Below are 12964 nucleotides of genomic sequence, written 5' to 3' on the forward strand. Positions count from 1 at the left end.
CCCATTTCTTTGTTATGAGTTTGAAGATGTCTGGATGCAGCATCCATTCGTGTGCATCCATGGTAGTTCTGCTTAAGCTGTCTGCTAGTGTATTCTCTTTTCCTGGTACGAATTTGGCCTGCAGCTGGATATTGAGATTCAGGCATAGGTTCCACAGATTCATAGCCATCCAGCATAGACGGTAGGAATGTGTGCCTCCCTGTTTGTTTATGTACCACATGACCGTGGTGTTGTCTGTCCGTATTAACAGGTGTCCTTGCTGGAGGAAGGGTCTGAATGCCTCGATTGCATGCCTTACTGCCAGCATTTCCTTTTGGTTTATGTGCATGCTTAGCTGCCCTTGAGGCCATAGGCCTTGGATATGTTTGTCCTCCATGTGTGCTCCCCATCCTCGGTCTGAGGCGTCCGTGGTGATGGTCTGCCTTGTTTTTGGTTTGTTGAAAGGCAACCCTCTGTTGGACTGGCAGGCCTCAGCCCACCACAGGAATTCCTTTTGAAGGCATGGAATGATTTGTATCATGGTTTCTAGACTGTGACTGTGTTGAGACCATACATTCCTTAGGTACCATTGTAATTTCCTCATATGCAACCTGGCATGTGGAATTAAAATTATGCAGGATGCCATGTAACCCAGGGCCTGCAGGACTTTCCTTGCAGTAAGCTGAGTTTGTCTTGTCAGAGTCATGAAGTAATCTGGAAGTTGTTTTTGTTTTTCTTCTGTGAGAAAAGCCATCTGAGTGATTGTGTCCAGATCCGCACCCAAAAGGTTATCCTTTGGGATGGTACTAGTCTTGACTTTTGGATGTTGACTGTGTATCCCAAGGTTTGTAGCAGGTGTATGGCATAGGCCAAGTCCTTTAACAATTTCTTCTTGTTGTCCGCTTGTATTAGGCAGTCGTCCAGGTATGGATAAATTTGAATTCCCTGAAGTATGCAGTGTGCAATTACTGATGCCAGGCATTTCGTGAATACTCTGGGCGCAGTAGATAAGCCAAAGGGCAATGCTGAGAATTGATAATGCTCTGATCCTGCAAGAAATCTGAGGTGTCTTCTGCAATCTGGTCAGATAGGGACGTGCAGGTATGCCTCCTTGAGATCTAGAGTCACCAGCCAAGACTCCTTGCCCAACATGGGAAGAAGTTGCTGTAGGGTCAGCATTTTGAATTTTGGCACAATGAGATAAATGTTCAGTGCGGACAGGTCGAGTATAGGCCTCCACTGGTTTTCTTTTCTTGGCACAAGGAATAGTCTGGAGTAAAATCCTTGGCCTTGTTCTGTAGATGGTACCCTTTCTATAGCTTTCATCAGAAGTAACTTGCTGATTTGTCTTAAAGCCTCTACCTTCTGGTTTGGTGGAAGGTTTGGCATTCCGCCTCTTTTTGGCAAAGTATGGAAGTGAAACCTGTATCCTTTGTCTATTATTTGCAAAGTCCATGTATCCCTTGTAATGCAATGCCAGTTTTTCGAGAATAAAGCCAACTTTCCACCCAAGGGTGCTTCCAGTTGATCCCTGGTAGGCGGAATCAGAGTCAAGTCATTGGGTCTGTCCTGTAGTAGTGGTAGTAGTTGTAGCTGTTGCACTACTCCTCTGGTTTGCAGGCTGCCACTGACGGCCTCTGTAGGAACCCTTGGATTGACCTCTGCCTCTAGGGCGCCTGTTTCTGCCTCTCTGTGCTCTGGAGGAGTCTGGAAAGGACCAATTCTTTGTAGGCCAGTTTCTGCTGAACCTCAGAGGTTGAACTTGCAGGAAATCTTTAACTGTTTGCACAGATTTTGCTTTTACTTCAACCTTCTTTAGAATCTCCTGTGCAGGGGAGCCAAATAAATGTTGTTTCCTCCATTGGAGCATCAAGGAGTTTAGCCTTGGCATGGTCTGGTAAAGATTGCTCCTTCAGCCAGGCATGCCTACAAATTACTGCCCCAGTCATAGCTGATCTAAATGAAGCCTCCAGTGCATCAAAGCCACATTTTAAGAAATGATTACTGACCTGTTGTGAGTTGTGTACCAAATCCTGAAGGGATTTACGGTCTAAAGGTTCAGGTGAAGAAAGTTTCTTATTTAGCTGATCTAACAAAAATTCTTGGTACTGTATCAAATGGAATTGACAGTTTAATGCCCTGGCAGAAAGAGTAGCAGATATATAAACCTTTTTTCCCCATCTCTCTAATGCTCTAGACTCTGTTTCAGAGGGTAGGGGATTTTTGGCAGTAGCGGCTGCAACCCCTTTAGGGCCCTGAGAAATAGTTTCTGGGTCTGAAGCATGGGCTTTATACAGGTGGAAGTGAGAATCCGGGACCCTGTAATATCTGTCAGGTCTGGAGGGGGCCGGAGGAAGTGAATCTGGTGCAGTACTGACATCATTGTACACATCATCAATTACAGTTAAAACTGGAGGTATAGCTAAGGGCCTATGCTGGGGCAAATGCAAAAAGGTCCTTAATCTTTTTCTAGAATCAGAGAAATCCTGACCCTTCCATTGAAAGTGCTCTCTCATGGAGTGTAAAGTCTCCCCAAAAGAAAATTCTTCAGTGGGGGAGGCCGAAGGGATAGATTCTTCTGCATCTGAATCCTCATAAGGCGAGTAGGCCCCTTCCTGGTGGTCTGACAAATCAGATCCATCCGTGGAGTAATCTGAGGAGTGAGGTTCAGAGGGGTCAGTCCTGGGCCTTTTGTCTGGAGGAGGTTGGGAGGCCCTGTCTGGGTGAGGTTGGGAACCCCAAATTAAGGAGATAAGGTCCTCAGCAAGACTGAGGATCTGAGAACTAGAGGAAGGCCTCTGGGATGTAGTTTTGGCAGGCAAAGCTTTTGAAAGTTTGGCAGCTTTAGCCCTGGAGAAGGCCTTAATAGACATAGAAGCTGGGGGCCTAGCTGCCCCACATGCAGGGGTAGAAATGTCCAAAGGTATGGTGTCGGACAAATCCTGAACACTAGCTTGGGTAGGGAGTTCTGAAGCCGACTCAGCCGGGGCCTCTCTGGCCTCGGTTGTCGGAGGTATGGTTTCTGTAGTAGGAATAGCCGTGGACTCGGTTTCAGCCAAAACCGAGACACTCACGGTAGGCCTAGCCGTGGTTTCAGCCAAAACCGCGGGCCACGAGTGTCAGTCCTTTTCCTTGCGTTTTTTGACCATATGCGAAGTCGGAGTCTCCGACGGCATTTTATAAGCAAAAGCAGTTCCAAAAAACTCCTCTGCAAACTCCGACCGACGTCTAAGAGTCCGTCGGTTGAAGGAGGCACAGGCTAAACAAGCTGATACATTGTGGTCTGGGCCTAAGCAAGGAAGGCAGTAAGAATGGAAATCCTTATGAGGTATTTGTTTCTCACAAGTTAAACAATTACTTACTTTGTCTGACATCGGCTGAGGCAAGAAAGAGTCCCCAACGGGGTACTTAGCTTTTTTCGAAGTCTTCGGTAGCTGAAATCTCTGGATCTGACCGACCGGCACTTGCGAACAGCTTCTGCTTCGGGCACCGCGCGGCAAGAAAGACTGAGGAAAATGGCATCGGTTGATAATTTTATACCCCAGACACTCTGACGTCAGGGAAAGTGCGACATCAGCCGAGGCCAGACCCAGACTTTGGAATCCGGCCGACCGAAGGGCTGCCTGAGGCAGGACAACCCATATGTTATGACTGCAGATGCATCCTTGAAGGACATCGGTAGTAAGTGTTGTTGTCCATCCAGTGACAGAGAAAGTGTAGCAGAACTGGCTGTTTCGATCTTGCTGCCTCCGTAGGCCACTAGGTTTATTGTTTTATTGCATGTCAAAATCTGTCCCTCATACAGCTGGAGAAAAGTGCTTTTTGCCATCACATTACATTTTGCCCCCGTGTCGATTTTCATTTTAATAGGCTTACCTCGTACATACAGGGTGACAAATCCTTCATCCTGGTACTCTACTTGGGTATTTACATTGTCCACAACTGCAATGGGCTTGACACCATCTACACAGAACGTGTCATCAGTGTTGATGTCCGGCGGCTCCAGCTCTAGCTGATGCATGGGTTGTTTGTTATGGTATTCTTTAACAAAACTTTTCCTTTTAGGATGTTCATGATGAGGCTTGGATCTGCAACATTTTTTGTAGTGGTTCCATTTTTGACATTTGTGGCATTGCTGGCCAAATGCAGGACATTTGTCTCGCTGTGCAGCGTGGTTGCCTCCACAATTGTTGCAGTTCCTGACGAGTTTTACATCCTGCCCACTTACAGGCTTATAATTTGTCCTGGGACGCCATCTGGTGGAGCCTGGCTGCAGTGCATCCACCGTTGTGGCCGGCTGTTTGGCAAGAGCCCTAGTATTCTCCTCAGTCATTTCATAAACACGACAGATAGAAATGGCTTTGGATAGGGTCAAGTCACTGTCACGTAAAAGGGCCTTCCTTATACTGTCATTATTTATGCCACAAACAATCCTGTCACAGATTAACTCATCTGTTAAATCTCCAAAATGACAACTTTTGGCTTTAATCTTTAAATCACTAATAAAAGACTCAATAGTCTTACCTTGTCTCTGATTTCGGGAATGAAACTTGTGTCTCTCCATTATTTTATTATATTGTGGGTTGCACATTTCCCGAAATTTCTTTTTTAAACAGTTGGGGTCCTCTCTGGACTCTGCTGGATGAATAATGGCTCTGTCCTGCCCGTCTCTTGCGGGTGGCACCCTAATTTCTGCGGCATAGACAAATGAGCGTTCCCTTTCGATGGCTTCTGCCCCTGCTAGATTGAGGAGGATATAAGCTTTCGTTTTGTCTGGTTTATCTGAGTGGGCCACCTCAATAAAGATGTCATACTCCCTTTCAAATACGCGCCAATTTTCAGCAACGTCTCCATCGAAGACGAGTGGGTCTGGTCTGCGAAATCCTTCCGCCATGCTCTGTTAGCCCATTAGCCACTTGTAACGCGTACCTCTTTTTTTTTTTTTTCTTGAACGAGGAAAAATGATGAAAAAATGCTCATTGGCAAGCAACTTCTGACACCATGTTGAAATGAGCGAGGAGACCTGTTTTCAGTTTAATAGCTTCTTTATTAACTGCCCCTGGAATGTTACAACGCTGTGTTAACTGCAGTGATTAGAACACGCCCATCTGCAGTTGCTATGGCCAACCAACACATACATAGCATAACCAGATCATTAAACCAACTGATCTACAAATGGCAACACCTATCCTCTGCAATCTGTAAAATACAGACCAAAAGCAACACCAAACACCACACATACACATATAACTAATGGACCCCCAAGAACAAAGTCCATAAGGCAAGCAAACACTTTACCCACGGCTCTTGTCATAGGGGATTCCACTGTATGAAACAGATGCCCCACTCACTAGACTAAACAAGCAGAAGATAACTGCTTATCTGGATCCATGATTTGCTATGTTATGCATGCGCTCATATTAATGCACCGCAGGCACCAGTATGACTCTACTGTAGTCCATGCAGGTGTAAATGACCAGACATATCTCAATGGACTATATGATTTCACACTGTGGCTCTCTCTGAATATGTTTCAGGCAGGTATGTGTCTTGCATTGAGCAGCATTCTACCTTCACCAAGGATGATGTCACAATATGAACAAAAAATGACTGGCAACACGGGAGGACATAGTTAATAGACTATATTGCTCTGCAAAGGATGGTCTATACATGCCCCCCCCCTCCCAGTTTCCATATATTGGCTAAAACTTGATCCACCCATTACAGCCTTTTTTAGGCAATACCATATTGTTAAAGCTATCAACTTAGCAAATAAACACCAAAAGGAACCAAAAGGTGAAACTGCCCAATGATAGGAAACTTTACAAAAAGCTCCACACCCTACACGCTCTTATCACTCTGGAGGATACAGACATCAGTGCCATTACCAAGATGTGTCTTAAAGCTGTAGAAAGTACTCTGGCAGTGCCACGCTACAGTGCCTTCCACACATTTAGATCATCAACTGCACAGAAATGGGCTAAAGGTGGCTTGATCTGCATTGGTTAAACAGGTAGATAATGCGGATTTCATCTACATGCAAATCACCATACAAAAAGTCCATTACCATATCCTAGTAAACTACAGATCACCATATATGCCCTAAGAATCCCAAAACTCATACCTAGACCTGGTGAAGGCATTCACCATCCAGCCAAATACCTTGTTCATGGGAGACTTCAACTATCCCTTTATACACTGGGAAGCATACACTGCCTCCAACTTGCAGGCACAAGGCTTCCTGGATTTTATTAACACAAATACCCTCGAACAGACAGTGCACACTCTGATCAGAGGTTCAAACATACTGGACCTAGTACTCACCAATATGGAAAAGTGCTGCACCCCCTCCCCCATGTCAGATCATCACTGGTGAAGCTGGATCACAAATCTGTCTCCTTTGAAATAAAAATCAACAAGGAAAATACAGCAAAACCTGTAACAGTTAGGAACTATTATAAAACAAACTACATCTTATTGACAGTTTGTCAAAATTCAATGCCCTTCTGGACCCCAAGTTCACAGCAACTTATGTGGAATTGTTCACAAAAACCTGTACAACAAAGTAAATGGCTGCACAGAGGCTGCTGTACCTCTCACAGTTAAGCTCAATAAAAATCCTGAAAACAAACCACACTGGTGGAATCCTAACTAACAGGATATATAATAAAAGGAAAAAAAAATCATGACCAGAATCAGAAAGAGCAACTCTCATAATGGCAAGAGTTCACCAAATAAACTCAACTGGAAACTAAGATGACTAATTAAATGCAACAAGGCCAATTACAAGGTAAAGACAGCCTCTTAACCTAAAAACAACCACACGGCCTTCCACAGCTATGTCCAAAACCTTAAAGGTAACACACGGAAGTGTGCTGAACAGGTGGTAAATGGTACCACATTCACTGAGCAGAGTGACATAAGGAATCTGCATACTGACAGCTCTCCCTTCACTGCCCACTGTCCCCTGGTGTCCCCCATGAAATTTCTACTAGCAAAATCCCCTACAAATATTAGCAGGAAGTGGGTCATAGTGGCACTTACTAAGGTCAAAAACACAACTCAGTGGACCCACACAATACCCAGGAATGCCTCCTAAATTGCTTGAAACACAACCTATCAAGACCATTTGAGACACTTTTCAATTACAATCTCAAAACAGGGTACACAGCGTGTGAATGGAGGACTGCAACAGTTACCTTCTTCATAAGGGTGGACCATCAACCAATCCTGGAAAATACAGACCCATTAGTCTGACTAGTCTAATATGCAAAGCCATGGAACAAATTATGAAAATGATCAACAAAGACACTGGCAACCTACAAACACTGGACCCACCCCAGTTTGGTTTTGTCAAAAGAAGATCATGCCTACTTAACATGATAAACTTCCTTGACAGGGTCACCAAGGCAATGGAAGAGGGAAAAATAATGCATACTGCCTACATAGGCCTGGCTAGAGCATTTGATACAATCCCCTACTTAGGTATTGTTGACAAACCCACTGAAATATGTATAAATCCCTACAAAGTACAGTTTTGTACCTACCATAAATGTAGATGTCCGAACTGGATAGCATCTGCAGTAGTCCGGGTCGGCTTCGTGATGTCGCACTTCACCCGACGCCATCTCTTATGCACGGAGTCCAAGTAGTAGCCAATAATGTCTTTGGTTTTTTACACACACAAGGTTCTGCAAACTCCGACCCGGCTTCTAAGTTAAAAGTCGGTTGAAAGAAACACAGGCGAACAGGGCTGCTTGGTCTGGGCCTAAACAAGGGCAACAACAAGGTGGAAATCTTTATCTAACTTTTTCGACGCCGGACTGAGCAGAAAAGAGTCCCCAATGGGAATTACTTAGCTTTAGAAGTCTTGAAGTAATATTGATGAAATCTCTGATCCGAATCAACCGACCGGCGCTCACAGCTACTTCTGCTTGGCTGATGCCATCAGCCGAAGCCGACCCGGACTTTTGGATCCCGCGACAACTGCCAGCTGACTTGCAGGATTGGGGAGACCACCTCCACCAACAGACTGGTCACCAGTGGAGTACCTCAGGGCTCAGTGATGGGCCCACTCCTGTTTGGCATCTACTTCTTGGAGGTCCAGGCTTCTGGAATAAACTAGGTCATTACAGTGAGGTTCAATTACACAGGCTGCATTATTCAGATCCAAAGCAGTTATAAAGCACTTTAGCTCAGAACGACAAGCAAGGTGATGTAAAAGAAAACCAAACAAATATAAAAGTAGTAAAACGTCTGGGGTAAATCCCGTGAACAGTTACAGGATATTGCTATTGTGATGCTTTGGTGACTGGGAAATGCTGAATAGATTTAAGAAACAGAGTGATATCACGACTTATGCATAGAATCTTGTCAACAGATTGTCAGCAATTACAGTGAAGACAAGCACTTCTAACAAAATTTGCTGAAATTACTTTCAACAAATCTTACAGGAAATTTTTTTTGCTCCTTGCAGCTCCTTGAGGGGGCCGCAACTCCAGTATATATATATATATATATATATATATATATATGGATTCACTTTAGAAGATCGAATTCCCAAAATCTCGAACCTCATATTATCGAGACCAAAAGATCGAGTTTTGGAAACTCGAACTTCTAAAATGAAACGAAAAAAAAAAAGTCAAACATTGCTTTTGCAGGGGGGCTGTGCCCCCCACACCCCCCTACTTAAATATACCAACTCCAAGATCGTGCTACAGTGGGGAAAAGGGAAATCTCCCATATTGCGCTGTATGCGGAAGCGCAAAATGGGAGATTTCCCACTTCCTGTCAACACCACAAAATAGATAACAACATTACCTACACACAGAGCATACAAGAAGCCTTCCTCTGTGTGCACGTAACGTTTTAAGGTAAGTAAAGTGTTATTTTTTAAAACTTTACATATTCGATATACTGAAATGTCGATCATATGGTCTCGACCATATGACATTCGAGATTTCAGTATTTCGATAATGTAAAGTGCTCCTATATATATATATACCATCTCCAAAGTTGCTCTACACTTTAGAAAGATGAACACTGCATTACTGATGAAGTAGTTTTAGTGAATCTGACTGACTTTTACCTCTAAAAATATTTTTCTCTGTGTACTGTCCGGAACACCTTTCTTATCTTCATGAAAACTAGTACAATAAATTTCTGAAAAGCTGTTTCTCAGACAAAGGCGTGATTTCTTAACTTTTGAAATTCCCAGTTCAGCATTATGTTTACTGAATGGAAGCCTTCTGGGTTTGTTGCAGGTCAAACATGACAAAACTATTATCAGTGCACATATGATGAATGCTTCCTCTGTGAAGCTGCAAGACCAACTAGCAATGCCTATCCTAGGTGGGAAGGGGGTACAACAGGCCATGGGCTGCCAAATCCCACACAGGAAGAGTGACAGATGCAAAATGCAACCAGCTGGCATGTGTTTGGCTCACCAATCCCCACCTAATGACAGCCTTCCATGCAGGTGCACAGAAACATACAAGGGGAAAGATGCAGTGGCCCCTGTGGTGATGTGGGTCCTCACTTAGGGGATTTTGTTAGGTTAGGGGCATTAAAAATAATGATGGCCACCTATATGATTGCTACTATGACTAACATTCACTCATAAGGAAGAAACATGTTAGCTGACGTACAGTAGGGCTAATAGTTAGCTAACAAGGAGGAGAAAAAGGACAGAAAAACATTCGACATCTGTCAATCTTAACTATCTCAAAGGGTGCCATCACATGGATTGTAAACAGCAAAACAGCAAACCTTTAGGAGACTATGAATGTAGGTGTTTTCCATGTGTATGCATTTATTTATATATGAATCTATCACAAATATTAATTATCTCAAAGGGTGAATACAAAAAGAGCAATCTTTTATGAACAAATCTAAAAAGATAGCTCCAAGCCATTTGCTGGAGTAGAAGTTGATATACACAATGTCATGCAGGACAGCTGATAATATAAAAATAATTAGGAGCTAAAGCTAACTGTAAAACAAATGTTGAGTGAGGTAGGATGCCAACACTCTTAAAACAATTTGTTGATCATTAACAGCTGTACTGATACAACATCAAAGATGCAGCTTTCTAAGCACTGCCATATGATAATAATGAGTGGGGGGCACCATGGACATCGGTATTAGATCAGTGAACAGTAAGGAGTTATTTTTCCATCCATCTATATACTTTCTGGATGCACTATATTATCTGAAGATGTGTGGACAGTGATGGGAATTTTACCTGTTTTATTGGGAATCCAAAGGTAACAGAAGTTGCGAAGGTTGTCAGAGTGAAAAGCTATGGTCTTTTGATCTTGCACTTGTTACAAACGGTTCCTTTAATGACCCACACCTGAATCTTCAATATGATTTTTTGTTGTTGAGAGACAGAGGTGAACAAAAGAGTTGGATGCTTCATAATACAGAATGTTTGCCTCGTAATTCAACTGTTGACTGTGTTTATTTATGAGACTTTCAGTGTTAAATGCATACGATAAATATCTCAATAGCATACACTGATATTCTACAATCTTTCTGATGTTCACATTAAAATGATGCGACTCATGCACTGGAAGACTTTTAACTTATTCCCAGATCAAATTCCTAGAGTGGGGCAAGTGTAGCCTTTAATATCTTGAGAGTGCTTATGTAGAGCCAGAAAAATAAATTTATTGTACAGATGAGACGTTATTGCAATTATTTTCTTAACAGTTCCCTTTTGATTGCAGTGGTGGGAGTAGTGATATTAGAAAGAAGCTATTCCAAGAAGAGGCAGTGACCCACACAAACATGTAGAGGAAGGGGATGCCTCTGTTTCAAGTCATGCAAGGAAGAGATATGCCACAAATGAACACGTCTGGACTGTGCAGCTTAATCCTGATTCCATCTTACTCAAAGAGGCTCTTCTGCAACCAGTACCGACTTCTAAGTTTTCTTTCTTTCCTTCTTTCTTTCTTTCTTTCTTCCTTTTTCTCATCATATGACAAGAGTAAGAGCAGAATCCTGCATGATCACTCTGCACCAAGGATGGCTATCCTAATAAGGGTGGGAGTACTATTTTTCCATGTTACAAGCATCTTTCAGGGTGGTAGCAGGAGCAGGAGCATTCACATGTGTAGTGAGGATATTTGTAAAATACTGTACACTCTGCTCCACTTATTTTGTGTCTAGAGATTGATGTGAAAGCTGGGAGTTAATCCAAGTACTGTGAGATAATATGCAAACACAAGACTAACCATTTGCAACAGAGATGTAAGCTGTGTCACAGCAATGTTCTTGCAAACATACTGATGACTGGACTGCAGAGGTAAGAACCAAGCAAGGCAGAGAGCAATTCTTCAACTCCCCAAAAATAGTGATTACATCAGATCCTCCGTGAACTACCTCAGAACAGCTGTGGAGCACTTCAATCAAGTTAATTTCAATCAAGTTCACTAGGAAAAAGGACCCCTTGGAATTTTACCCGGAAATGTAGGTGGAATAGTCTCTTAAGGAGAAGAAATCAAATCTGCACTATCTACTCTGTTTAGGGAATCCAGCAGACTGGCAACCTGAAAATAAAGGCATCAGGCCTCAATGGGTTGCTACTGGAATAAGAGTTTACCACCACCTGGTACTTGCTTACTATGAGACATGTTTTCTTGTACAAATGGAGAGAAATAAATGCCCTTCTCCTGTAGACATATCTATAGCACTCACTGCAAAACCTGGGAACCCTTGAAACCAAGTAAGTAGCTACCACCCTGTCTCCTTACTAAACAAGGATGGAGACCTGGGTTGTTAGAATCAAGCCACCCTTGGTGCAAAGCAATCATGCAGGATTTGCTCCTAGGCAGCATACCCTGCAAAACATTGTGTGCTATATGGCTGCTTGCTTTCTGTTGAAAAAGTTAGAACCACTTTACCCTTTCTCTGGATGCAGAGAAGGTATATGTCATGACATACTAGCTCTTTTTATATGGAGTGTTGAAACATTTTTTTTATATTTTTCATCTCTACCCTGGCAAAACTATATGAAAGAGCTACCAAGGTAGTTAAAGCCGACTCCTTCATACTAAGGTACATGAAAATGTTCACTGGAAGACAGCAGGGCTATTTGATAGCCTACATGGTGTCTATTTTGGTCATGAACTATAAGCAGCCTGCCTGAAGGCACAACTGTAATACAAATGAAACTGAGGACAAAACCTTTCAAAGAGGAGCAGATTTTTTCGCCAGCTTACTGCTGACTCAGTATCTCAGTCTTTCACCTAGAACTTCTTCTCTTCCTGGGCTGCCACACTGGGGGCAAAATGGCATGTCCTTTCATTGGTTAAGATATGTCCCTCTGGATGAGAACACCTCTATAGCCATACAGGCCATGACTCCTCCAGCGATGGGAGATAGGAGCTGACAAGCCAGGAACATCCTACTGCACTATCACTTTGGTGGACATGTATGGTGTAGTGAAGGAAATTCCTTCACCTATGTGGTGGCACATCTCCTCTCTGCTTGCCCAATTACAATAGCAATGGCTTATCTTTCATGGCCTGATACCACCACCAAAGTTCCTGAGATGGCTGTGCCCCTCGTATGTCCTCACACACTTTTAAATGCAAGAAGCTAACAAGCAACACCTCATCATTCCACTTCTGTCTGACCAGCTCTAGCAGGCATCCAAGTTGCTAACTGAAACTAAATCACCTGGCTCACAGTTAGAGCTTCACCCATCTACACCAATGGAGATGTTCAAAGAGGGCAGAAAATGCTGTTTACAGATGATACAATTTTGTGGTCACAGGATACTTTGCCTATGACACCAGGGGGTTTATCTTAGAGACATATGGGGAGACATCAGAATTCTGAATCAATACAATAAAGTTGCCAGGTATGTCAAGGAAATGTGTGATCCCTGAGGACACATGCCTACTTAAATGAGAAATTACTGAATTCAAGTATATAGGAGTGAGTTTAAATTTCAAACCTGAGACCATCAAGGACT

At 43.1% G+C, this 12964-nt stretch overlaps 1 protein-coding gene across 1 annotated transcript in view; it reads right to left on the reverse strand.

Moving 5' to 3' along the window:
• The window catches only part of PLAG1 (PLAG1 zinc finger), a 384433-nt gene that overhangs the window by 19890 nt on the left and 351579 nt on the right, over nucleotides 1-12964 (reverse strand). The gene's annotated exons all lie outside the window — the stretch shown is intronic.

This window comes from Protopterus annectens, chromosome 3.part0, assembly GCF_019279795.1.
Source record: "Protopterus annectens isolate FY-2018-M chromosome 3.part0, PAN1.0, whole genome shotgun sequence".
Taxonomy (NCBI): Eukaryota; Metazoa; Chordata; order Ceratodontiformes; family Protopteridae; genus Protopterus; species Protopterus annectens.